We start from the raw sequence: 10,326 nt of genomic DNA, 5'->3' as shown, positions 1-10,326 counted from the left end.
TGGCCAGGAGAAACCAGTGGTGGCAAGTTCCCCACAGTAAACAAACCCCTGCCACAGGGAACCAGAGGGATGAATGCCTGAAACCAAAGGTGGACAGAACATCCCAGAAAGCTACCCACAACAGGCTACTGTTCATTTAAAGCCCAAAAAGAGGAGCATTGAACAATTGCTTGATTAGGCATGTATACTTACATGGTCAAAATCTTTTCTTTTAAGCAAAGGAATGATAAACACAAAATTCAGGATATTAGATACCTCTAAGGGGTCTTCAGGGCATAGGCAGGTGCACAGAGCTAGATGTAAATTACTGGAAATGTTCCACGTCTTTGGTTGAGTGACAGGCTCATGGGTATTTATTATTTGTTATTTCACTCAACTTTATAATTTACCTCTGTAATAATTAACACTTACATGGAGCTGACTCCGTGCCAGGCCCTTTCATAAGCGCATTACATACATGAGCCCTTTAATCCTCACCACAGCTCCATGAGGCAGGGCCCCATTTACAGATGAGGAAACTGAGGCACCATTAGTCGGAGATCACACAGCTGATACGAGACCCCGGATTCCACCCGCCGCAGTCTGAGTCCAGAGCCCATGGTCTAAACCTCTCTGCCAAGCTACATGTGTTATTGTATAAGTGTGTTATTTATTAAGGTAATAGAAAATTTAAAGTGTACTGGGAGAGGTGGGAAAGGAGGCTGCCACTGTGTTCCAGGTGACATGCAGATGTCCCAACCAGCTGGCCCCTTCCCCAGGTAAAATCCCTCCCCTCCTCCCCTCCACCTACCCAGTTGCCCACCCCTGTCTTCTCTGGGCACCTAGCACTGATGATCCTGTGCTTCCATTTGCATAGTGGGGTGGCCTGTAGTCAGATAGCTGGCCCAAGCCTGGAAGACCCATGGAGGAGGCGGCCCTGGGCTCCTCTGGGAGCACCTGGGGGCTGGGCCGGAGCTCCCGCTCCTTCAGGCCTCCCTCAGAGTTGCTGAGCCTGGGGCTGGCACAGGGGTGCTGGTGCTCAGTTCTGATCTGAGCAGGGCCTGCCCCTGGTGGGAAGGGATGGTGAGTGCAAGGGGGGGCTGGATGTCCCCTGAGGCCAACTCCTGGCCTCTCCCTGCAGCTCGATCCTCACCCTCCCCACCCGAACCATCTCGGCCCCACCCAGCCCCCTTATTTATAAACCATATGTCCTTGTGTCCCTGCCCGCCTGGACTGTTTGTCCAAAGCTTCAGCTGCTTCCCCTGATAACCCAAGGACCAGAGGTCCCAGGGAACTGGGAGGCGCCCAGAGCCAAGCAGAGTTCAAGGATGCTCTGCGGGGTCCCTCTCCTTACTCAGGAGCCGTCAGGGGCTCCCCATGGCCATCGCGGGGCCTGATGCATAGAATTTGCTCAAGAATCAGTAGTTGTTCCCATTTAAATGTTTAATTGCTGTTGTTGCCCCCAGGAGCAATTCCAGACTACTTGGCCAAGCCCCTCAAAGACAACTGAGGAAATTTAGGCCCAGAGAGAGGAAATGATTTGCCGTCATTCACACAGCAAGGCATTCTGAAGTTCTCTCTATTTCACCTCACTGCCTTTCTACCCACCCCAATGGAAAAAGGAATAGAACTCAGTCCCAGATCATGGCTCTGAATCCTAGCTCTGCCCTTCCTCGCTGTGCAACTTTGAATTGGTTGTCTAATCTCTCTGATTTATAGTTTCTTTGTCTATAAAACATAAGCATTGTCTGTTTTGTTCAATACCCACTGCCCAGGATAGTGCTTGACACATAGGAGGAGCTGAATAAATGTTTCTCTGATGAATGAACCAGTGACTCCCTAACTCTCAGCTCGTTTATGAGTATCAAGCGAAGTGATATACATGAGGTTCCTGCTCCGTGCTAAACGTGTGGCAGGACATTGCAAATGGGGATCCCCTTGTCCCTTCACTGACCACTCTGAGGGCTCCAGCCTCCCTTTTGACCCCAGCCCGGGAGCCCCAATCTCCAAAGCCCAGATACACCCTGAAATTCCCAGGCACCAAGAGCCTGGAGCCTAATGAATCTGTTCGGAGCGCGCAGGCCAGCCTCCTCCCCTGCAGCTCCTCCAGCCGTGCTCCCTACTTCTCTGCCTGCCCCATGGCCCCTCCACATGGTGCCTGGGGAAACAGCACCCCTGGCCACCCCTTGGGGTCCAGCCTGCAAGCCCTGGGTGCCCTGGACCCCACTCCCCTCTCTTCTCTTTCACCAGTGAGTGTTCCCTCACCCCTGTCATCGGTGGAGGTGGACAGGCGGGCGGGGGGAGGGCGGTGATCAGAGCAAGGTGTCAAGTGAGCCTGTGCCCAGGGCAGTTCTGGGGCGGTGAAGGCCTTTGCAGAGATGGGTTAGGGCTGCCCCACAGGGACAGGGAAAGGCTGAGAAAAGAAATGGCCTCAGTGAAATGCAACCCGAGATGAGGGCCCGAGCAAGCTAGGGGCAGCAGACCGGGCTCGAGTCCCAGCGCACAGGGAGCCCCCAGGTGATTTAGGGCAGGTCCCTTCTCTCTGGCCTCCATTTTCCCAGCTCTTTGATTGGGGAGCGTGGGGGAGGCGTGGGGTTTTTGACCGATTCCCTGTCACCTCCACTCTTCTCTGGCTTCCTAGCATCATCACACCCAGGTCCCCACAGTCCCCACATGTAGACACAGCTGTCCCAGGACACCGAAGCAAACAGGCAGCTTCTACTCCCAGCCTGGCCTGCTAAGGAGCCCCACGCACCCCCATCTGACAACCTCCTCCACCCACTAAGCCCCAGCACCTGCCCTGCAGGGCCCACAAGGGATTAGCAGCCCACAGGAGGAGGGAAGGAGAGATGTGGGCATGCAGGCAGGGCTCTGGAAACAGGCCCCCCTGGGAGTGCTAAGCCCTGGGAAGGGGCCTCGCTGGCTTCCCTGAGAGTTGGGCTGAGGCACCCGGATGGTGATTCCACCTGGATGAGCCCCAGGGTGTGTGGTATGAGGGCCAGGCCTGTGAGTGTTGCCATAGACCTCCTCCTCCCGTGGGCAGGGGGCTGCGACCAGGCAGAGATGGGGGAATGAGGGCGCCGGGGGCCTGGCCTCAGTGAGAGCCTGCAGGGACCCACTGCAGGCCTTCCTCCCAGCACTGTGCTAGGGAAACTAAGTCAGGGGAGGGGTCCCAGCGTCCCACAGCACAGCAGGCAAGTGGGGAGGACAGACAGCAGGTGCAGCAGCTTCCCCATGTCCAGGGCAGGCCTGTACCTTCCAGCGGGAGACAGACTCAATCCTGGCCGCAGAGGATGTCGGATCTCCCCAACCATCCTGGAGCTTCCGAGGAGAGGCCCAAGGCCTCAATCCCTGTGTGTGTCCCCCACAGCAAAGCTGAGCAAGCTCAGAGCCCAGGGGGCCTTAGGACAGAGCTGCAGAGATGTGAGCTGAAGTGTGAATGATAAACCCCCAAGGCCAGCACACGGGGAGAAGCTTCCAGGCTTGAGTTTTGAAAGGCTTTTGAGCAAAATCCTAGACCTGGGAGGGCCTTTCCAGTCTCTCAAATTCAATCCCCATTGTCTGGATGGTGAAACTGAGGCATGGAGAGGAGAAGGGACTGGTCCAAGGTGCCACAATAAGTCAGTGGCAGAGACAGGCCTAGAACTCTGGGCCCCAACTCCCAGCCCAGGGCTCATTCCCCTTCCACGGGCTGCCGCCCTGCTCCAGTGTCAAGGGAGCCCTGGTGTGGGGGCCCGTCCTGGCCTCCCTGGATTGGCCTGTTTCCAGAGGCCCTGGGTGAGATGCGGCTCAGCTCGGGCTCACCCCCAGCCTGCACCACCTTTGCCCACAGCTCCAGGAGCTTGGCATGGACACCGGCCCCAGCTGGTTCCAGCACAATGGAAGGCCAGTCAATGATTCATGAAGCTCCTTTCCTGGAGGCCTTCTCCGAGTGTACCCGGGCACCTGCGCTGGCTCCTGCACAAGCCCCCCAGGGTGGCAGGACAGGGATTAATCACTGATGGGCCCAGAGGAAGAGTCACTCCAAGGAGGAAGGTCCTCTTCACCATCACCCAGATGGCACACAGCTCCCCCCCCAACCCCCAGCCCTCTCCTTCTCTCTCTCCCTCCCACTCTCCCTCTCTCTCTTTTTGTGTCTCTTTGCGATCTTCCTGTCCCTCTTGATCACTGGCTACTTCTATCCCTCACCAGGTCTCTCCCTCTGTCTCTCCCTCACACACATACGCACACCCCCCGACCTGCCTCCCCTTCCCCCCACCCCCCTAGCCCCCTCCCTCCGAGCTCAGAGCTTCTCTCTCCTCCCTCTTCCCTTACACCTGCCCTCAGGAGAGGTTTTGATAAACTAAGCCACCTGAGCTTTAAAGAGGGACGCTCTGAAAGCTGAGGGGTCCTCAGAGATAATGCCCAGACCAACATTTACAATACGTGTTCCATAGAAAACCGATTCACTGAAATTATGTTAAGAGTTACTTCTAAAAGAAAGTTTTTTGGCCAAATAAGTTTGGTGAACCCCTACCTAAAAAAGTGAGTGTTTTTTATTGCAGAGCTTGTCAGAGCCTCTACTATGGTTGAGTGTCCCAGAGGGTGATGTGGTTTCTGAACTTACCTCATCACCTGGGAAAATGAGTCGACAGCTCGAGGAGCTGGGGCTGTCACTCTGTGAGGACCACAGAGGGCAGGTGACCCACCGAAGCCCACCCCGCTGAGGATGGCGCCTGTTGGTAGAATCCCCATGGCTGCTGAGCTCTTGTTTTAAACCTAACTCTCTAGGATTTCCCCTCCAGAAAATCTCAAGGGCGGCTTGGGCTGGCTTCACACTCAGGGAGAAGGAAGGAAACAGAGAGCGAGGAGTCCTCAGGATTTTCTGGAACGGAAGCTTCGGGCCCCAGGGAGGCATTCCTGGGCTTGGTGTCTCTAGGCCCCACATTCCTGGCGGCAGATGCAGCTGCTCCTCCCAGCCTGGGTGCCAGCAGTGGAAATTCTTGGAATTCGTGTCGGATGGAAGGTGCCACTGGCCCCTCAGTCACAATCCAGGCGCATCAGCCACTCCTGGAACTTCATGAACAGTTTAACAGAGTCACACCCTCCTTTGGGCCCAGCAAGACTCTCACAGGTGTGGAGCAGAAACACCTCTTCAAGTCTGGCGAGGAGGAAGGGGGTTAACCTGCGGCAGGGACAAAAAGACCCAGAAATACGGGTGAATTCACAGAACACTGGAACAGGTATTCACAGATGCTCATTGCAGAGTTGTAGGTGCATGCTGGGCAGCTGGCACATGCCAGGTGGCGGTTGAGATTAAGGGGCCACATGCCCTGTGACTACGGGAGAGACTGCCTCCAAAACCAGCTTGAGTCAGTGACTTGACCTAGATACAAAACTAACTCCCTCCTCACTGCACCTTCTGGAAGGTGGAACTCACCTCCTGGTCTCTGACTTCACAAGGACTGTCGGCCGAAGAAGCTTGACACGTGAAAAGAGAGCTTGCCAGCATTCTTATCAAACGTATAATTTATTATGAATTTTTCTTCAGAAAAAAATTCTCACTGACGGAAAAAAATACACTCCCACCTCATGTGTCATCCGTCCAAGCAAGGAGACCTGATTCGGTGAGGGTGAAGCAGGGAGCCTGACCTCCAACTGACTCCCAGGAACTTGCTTTTTCCCAGCAGGCAGACCCCCGTGGACAGCCTGGAGCTCAGCAAATGGCTGTCCACTCTGTGGGTCTGGGTAAAGTGCTCTGCTATTGTTCAAAGACTCAGGCTCGATGTAAGGGAGGTCTCCTGGGAGTTCAGACAAATAACAGTTGTGAGTCGGCCACGTCATCCACTGTGAGGCAGTAGCCTGCACAATCTAGAATATTCTGTTGTAGGTTCTATGGTCAACTCAGACATCACTGATTCCCACTTTACGAGTTTGACGTCACTCTTACACATACACACATACACACACACCAAAGTGATCGTCAACATATATTAACACCCTGCATGACATGGGCGCGACCCTCAGCCGTCGACTTTAAACTTAGATGATTAAAATTCATTTTATTGGTTTGTATAGGTTTAGTTTGTTTGGGTTTTCTATTTGAGTTCCTTAAAGGCATAAGTTATGTGTATCTATTTAAGTTGCACTGTGAAAAATACAAGCTAGGTTTAAAAAATAAATAAAGCTTATGTTAAATAAGGTACCAGGGATCTATTGGCCATTTCCAGAATGTTCGAGACTGCTGTGAATGGTGGGCGCCCATCCTTGAGAACTTTTTCATCTTCGTTAATTTTGGGGGGTTTGCTTTTCTTAGATTGGACTCATCTGTTCAATTCATTGAGAGTCTCTCTCTCTCCCTCCCTCCCTCCCTTTCACGTTTCTCCCCAAAGACCATACTTTTCTCCCTCCAAAGTATAGATTTACGTGCTTACTTAAGAGCTTGTAGAAAAAACAATGCCAACTCTGCCTTAATGAACACAAGGCAGGCCAGCCTTCTCAAACTAGTATTCCACATGGGGGGCAGGCTGGCTTTAGACAAACCAAGGATGGCATCTTGTGGTGGCATCCCTTAGTAACAACATGACTATGGGCAGAGTGCATTTCTCCAGCCTGTGACTATGTGGCAGGCATCCGTCATGGCCTGGGCTGCAAGAGCTGGCAAAGCACTGGGTCTTTTAGGTACACAAAGCTGTGCCATGGCTCTCCCGTGAGGTTCTTAGGACAGATCAGAGGATGACTGCAGACAGAGTATTACAGGGCTGAGTTCTCCCCCAGCACACACACACACGCACACGCACACACACACATTTTTTCTAACTTGAACTTTACTGCACGGACGTCTCTCTTACATATGTGAGTTGAATGCTTTCTTTCCCACCCAGAGGTGACGTGCAAACTACATAACAGCCGCATGTGGCAAGGGCACCAGTCCACCACAGCTTCCCACAACTGTAGTGCTGGACAGGGTCCTGGAGGGCCCTGATGATGACAGGCTTAACCCTTAAGAGCTGGGCTGTGGCAAGGCCACACGCCGGCCTCTTCTGGGGAGACTAGGGAAGGACAAGAGTAGCCAGCGTGGCCAGATGGGGGTTGGTGTATGAGAGGAGCTCCAAACAGGTGGAAGTATTGTAATTTTTAAGAACCGGTGAGGCCGTACTGACCCATATGGCTGAAGATCAGCTGTGCCCTCACTTCGTTCCCCATCAATACTCTGGAAAGAACAGAAAAATAAGCAAAATCCTATATGCAGAGCATGTGGTTTTATTGGAGTGAGGCAGAGTCACCTGAGCAGAATGAGCTCATTAAAATTTCTGGGTACCCTTCACCAGCGGCCACTCTGCGCACCAGGCCCAAGGTGATGGTAGGGACAGTCTCTTGAGGGCTGGATACAATGGCCCTGTAGGCAAAGGCCTCACCTGCCTTCACGACCTCCAGAATTGCCCCCTTTTCATCACTAAGGACAGTAAACATCACCACCTATGGGTCTGTGGCCCCCAAGAATGGCCCTGCCCTGGCCCCCAGCTCCTAGCAAATTCCACTCATCGCCCTCATTGTATTCTAAACCTAAAGAAAACAAGGCGTCATGCCCAGCAGCTGATCCATAAAACATTAATCACTATCACCCTCCTTGAGAGGCTCCTGAGCAGTGAAGGTGTGACCTCCAGGAGCGATGGAAAAATCCTAGTGGGTCAGCACATGGCCGGGCCAAGCCAAGGGGGGGCCCTGGCACCAGTCCCTCCAGTGCTTTTCCAGACCGGCTCCAGGCTTTGGTTCCAAGGATACCGAGGACCAGCCTGGGAACCCTAAAAGGGAGAGAATACTCCCTGCATCTAACAAATCTCCAAAAGGTGCCGTGGTCCTTGGGGCCAAGTGGCAAATGGCTGCCTTGAGCGACCCACATTCTTTCATTTGGGCCATCTTTGAGCCCACATGAGCTTTTGAGATGGATAATGATGCTGGGATCAGGGCCAGAGTTACAAACCGCTAGCCCCAATGAGGCTTCATGGCATCTACGTCAGGCAGCTGACTGATCGCAGTCCCGGATAGCTTCAAAGATCAACTCTTCTCCCGTAGACATCTGAGGACCTCTCCAAGGCCTGGAGAGAGGAATCTCCTTGATCCGGGAGAAGAAAGGGAAATTTCAAAGGAGAACTATGGGACTACAAGGATCCCAGATTCTTGGATGTTTAGAAAACCGGGACTTTTTGCCCCAATGGTTGAGGTCATATATGTATGGCTAAAAGGCAACCTCAAGTTGATCTGAACTTTCATCACAGGGCTCTGGCTGATGGTCCCGCTAAAGGGCTTTGGAAAATTGTGTAATCTGGGCCAGGGTTCCCAGGAGGCCTCAGAACAGGTGGGGCAACTGTGGAACCGTAACTTTTTGCTCTTGTGAATTGAATGGAGGGACAAATATTCTAGGATTCAGTAACTGCTGGATTATATCCTGCTTCCTTATGGGCCAAGTGCAGAGGGCATGACCTTCTGGGCCAGCTGAGCCACCTCTGTGTGCAAGTCTCCACTGGACCATGGGAGAGTCCAGTGGAGGAAGTGACCTGTTGTCTTGTCTCATCAGGGACCCAGCCAAAGGGGGGTGATAAGTGCTCCCGCCAAAGCACCTCATCTGTGCAGAGTGACCTGAATGCTCAGCAGCTGAGGAACTAAGGTTGAGTCATGGAATCTTCCAGGAAATTTACTCTCTCCATTAAAATTTGATGAACAAAACAGACAAGGGCTCTGGTTGCTCCAGAAGTCCCACTCCAGTTCCAATTATTCCCCCCAAAATCCCTCCTCTGTGCTGGACTGGACGGAACATGAACAGAGCAGAGTAAGGGTGACCCTTGGGAGACAGGGTCCCTGGAGCACTGAACCAGGGGCTGGACATTGGGAGGGAATCTAGGAAAGACTGGCCCCAAAGCTTTTGCCCTCAGGTCTGAATGGGGGTCTGTGATTATTATTCCTCAGGGTGCAGCATTGCCCTTCTCCTTCTCATATACTCTGGTGAGAGAGGACAACCTCTGAATGAGCAAGTTTATCAGACATTTTCCTCTAGGGGGAAGTGAGGCCTGTAGGGCACTGAGGAGGCTGGGGTGGGACCAGTGCTAGGGGAGCAGCCTTGGGCCAGGGGGTGCCAAGGTATCTTAAGCAGACACCACATCCAGCTGGCCTGGGATGAACAGCTCTTCTCCTGGTGCTGGAGTCCCCTTCAACCAGTCGTTCCCCACTCTTCCTCCTCCCTCTAACACCCTGCAGGCAGAGGAAGCCAGGCTGCCTGGCTGGTCCAGAGCTAAACTTATTGGGGGTCATGACAAAATGGGCCAGCATCATATAGTGGGAAATAGCCTGATCTTTGAAGCCAGACAGAGCAGGTTCAAATCCTAATTCTTCCCCCAACGCACTGTGTGGTCTAGGACAAATCATTTTATCTTGAGGGACCCCAGCGTTCTTTATCAATGGGGGCAATCATCTCTGCCTTCCAAGGATTAGAAAGACTGTATCTGAATCCCCAGGGAAGCTCCTCACACATAGTAGGTGCTCAAGAAATACCAGCTCCTCGACTTCTTCTTCAGGTCCTGCCTCCTGGCACTAGGATTCTAGAAGTTATAGCTAAATAGTCAAAAAGAAAGGCTCTGCCCTAGAATGGCTAGGAGGTGGCAAAGGAGGAGCAGGGGCTGAGGTGGGGGTGGCCAGTGCCCCTAGTCAGGACTGAAAAGGCTTCATGCCTAAAAGGATGGGACAAGATAAGGACCCGTGTTGAGAAGGGCTGTGAGAGATAGCCTTGGTACACCCTCCCAGGTGGGCCTGGGTTGCAGTGAGCTAGCTCAGACCCTGTTCCCATACCTGCCTGTCCTCAAGGGCAGTTTGCATGGGCCGAGAAAGCCTGGGTGCCACTCACAGTAGCCCAGTGCCCACTGGAACAGGAAAGCCTGTTCCCATAGCACTGACTCAGCCTTCACTGGTGATCTAGTCCCTGGCCCTCTGCAGGCCCGGCCACCCTGTATCACCATCAGCCAAGCCCTCCACCAGAGGGAGGCAGGAACCATGTGTCTCTTAGGAACAGTGTGGGGGTGCCAGGACCTTCCTAGTCTCCCCTTACCTTCACAGCCCACACTCATGGCAACATCTGCCCATGTGGTCCAGTGAGATTTCTAGAAGGTTGATGGTTCTCAGAGCCCCCCAGACTCCAGGCCTCTGTGGAAGGTGCAAGCCTGCCCATGGCCTGTTCCCTGTTCTCGGGCACTCAGTTTCCCCACATCGTTGTTCCTGTCCTGAGAAACTAGCCTTAAGTGTGTGTGCATGGGGGAGTGTCGGGGCCTGGGGTCAAGTGTCAGCTCTACATAGACTTATCCTGTGACTTTGGGGCAT

The 10,326-nt window shown here is 53.4% G+C and overlaps 1 long non-coding RNA gene across 1 annotated transcript; it reads right to left on the bottom strand.

Annotated features, from left to right (window-relative positions):
• Positions 1-4,494: 4,494 nt before the first annotated feature.
• LOC111773208 (uncharacterized) lies at positions 4,495-5,753 on the bottom strand. Its single transcript, XR_002807507.2, has 2 exons — positions 5,399-5,753; positions 4,495-5,143 (listed from the first exon to the last, which is right to left on the bottom strand). It is a non-coding gene; the product is annotated as an uncharacterized lncRNA (long non-coding RNA).
• Positions 5,754-10,326: the final 4,573 nt, after the last annotated feature.

Source organism: Equus caballus, chromosome 4 (assembly GCF_041296265.1).
Source record: "Equus caballus isolate H_3958 breed thoroughbred chromosome 4, TB-T2T, whole genome shotgun sequence".
NCBI classification, from domain to species: Eukaryota; Metazoa; Chordata; class Mammalia; order Perissodactyla; family Equidae; genus Equus; species Equus caballus.
Note: the sequence above shows the minus strand (reverse complement) of the source record. Positions and strands in the feature narration are given on the sequence as shown.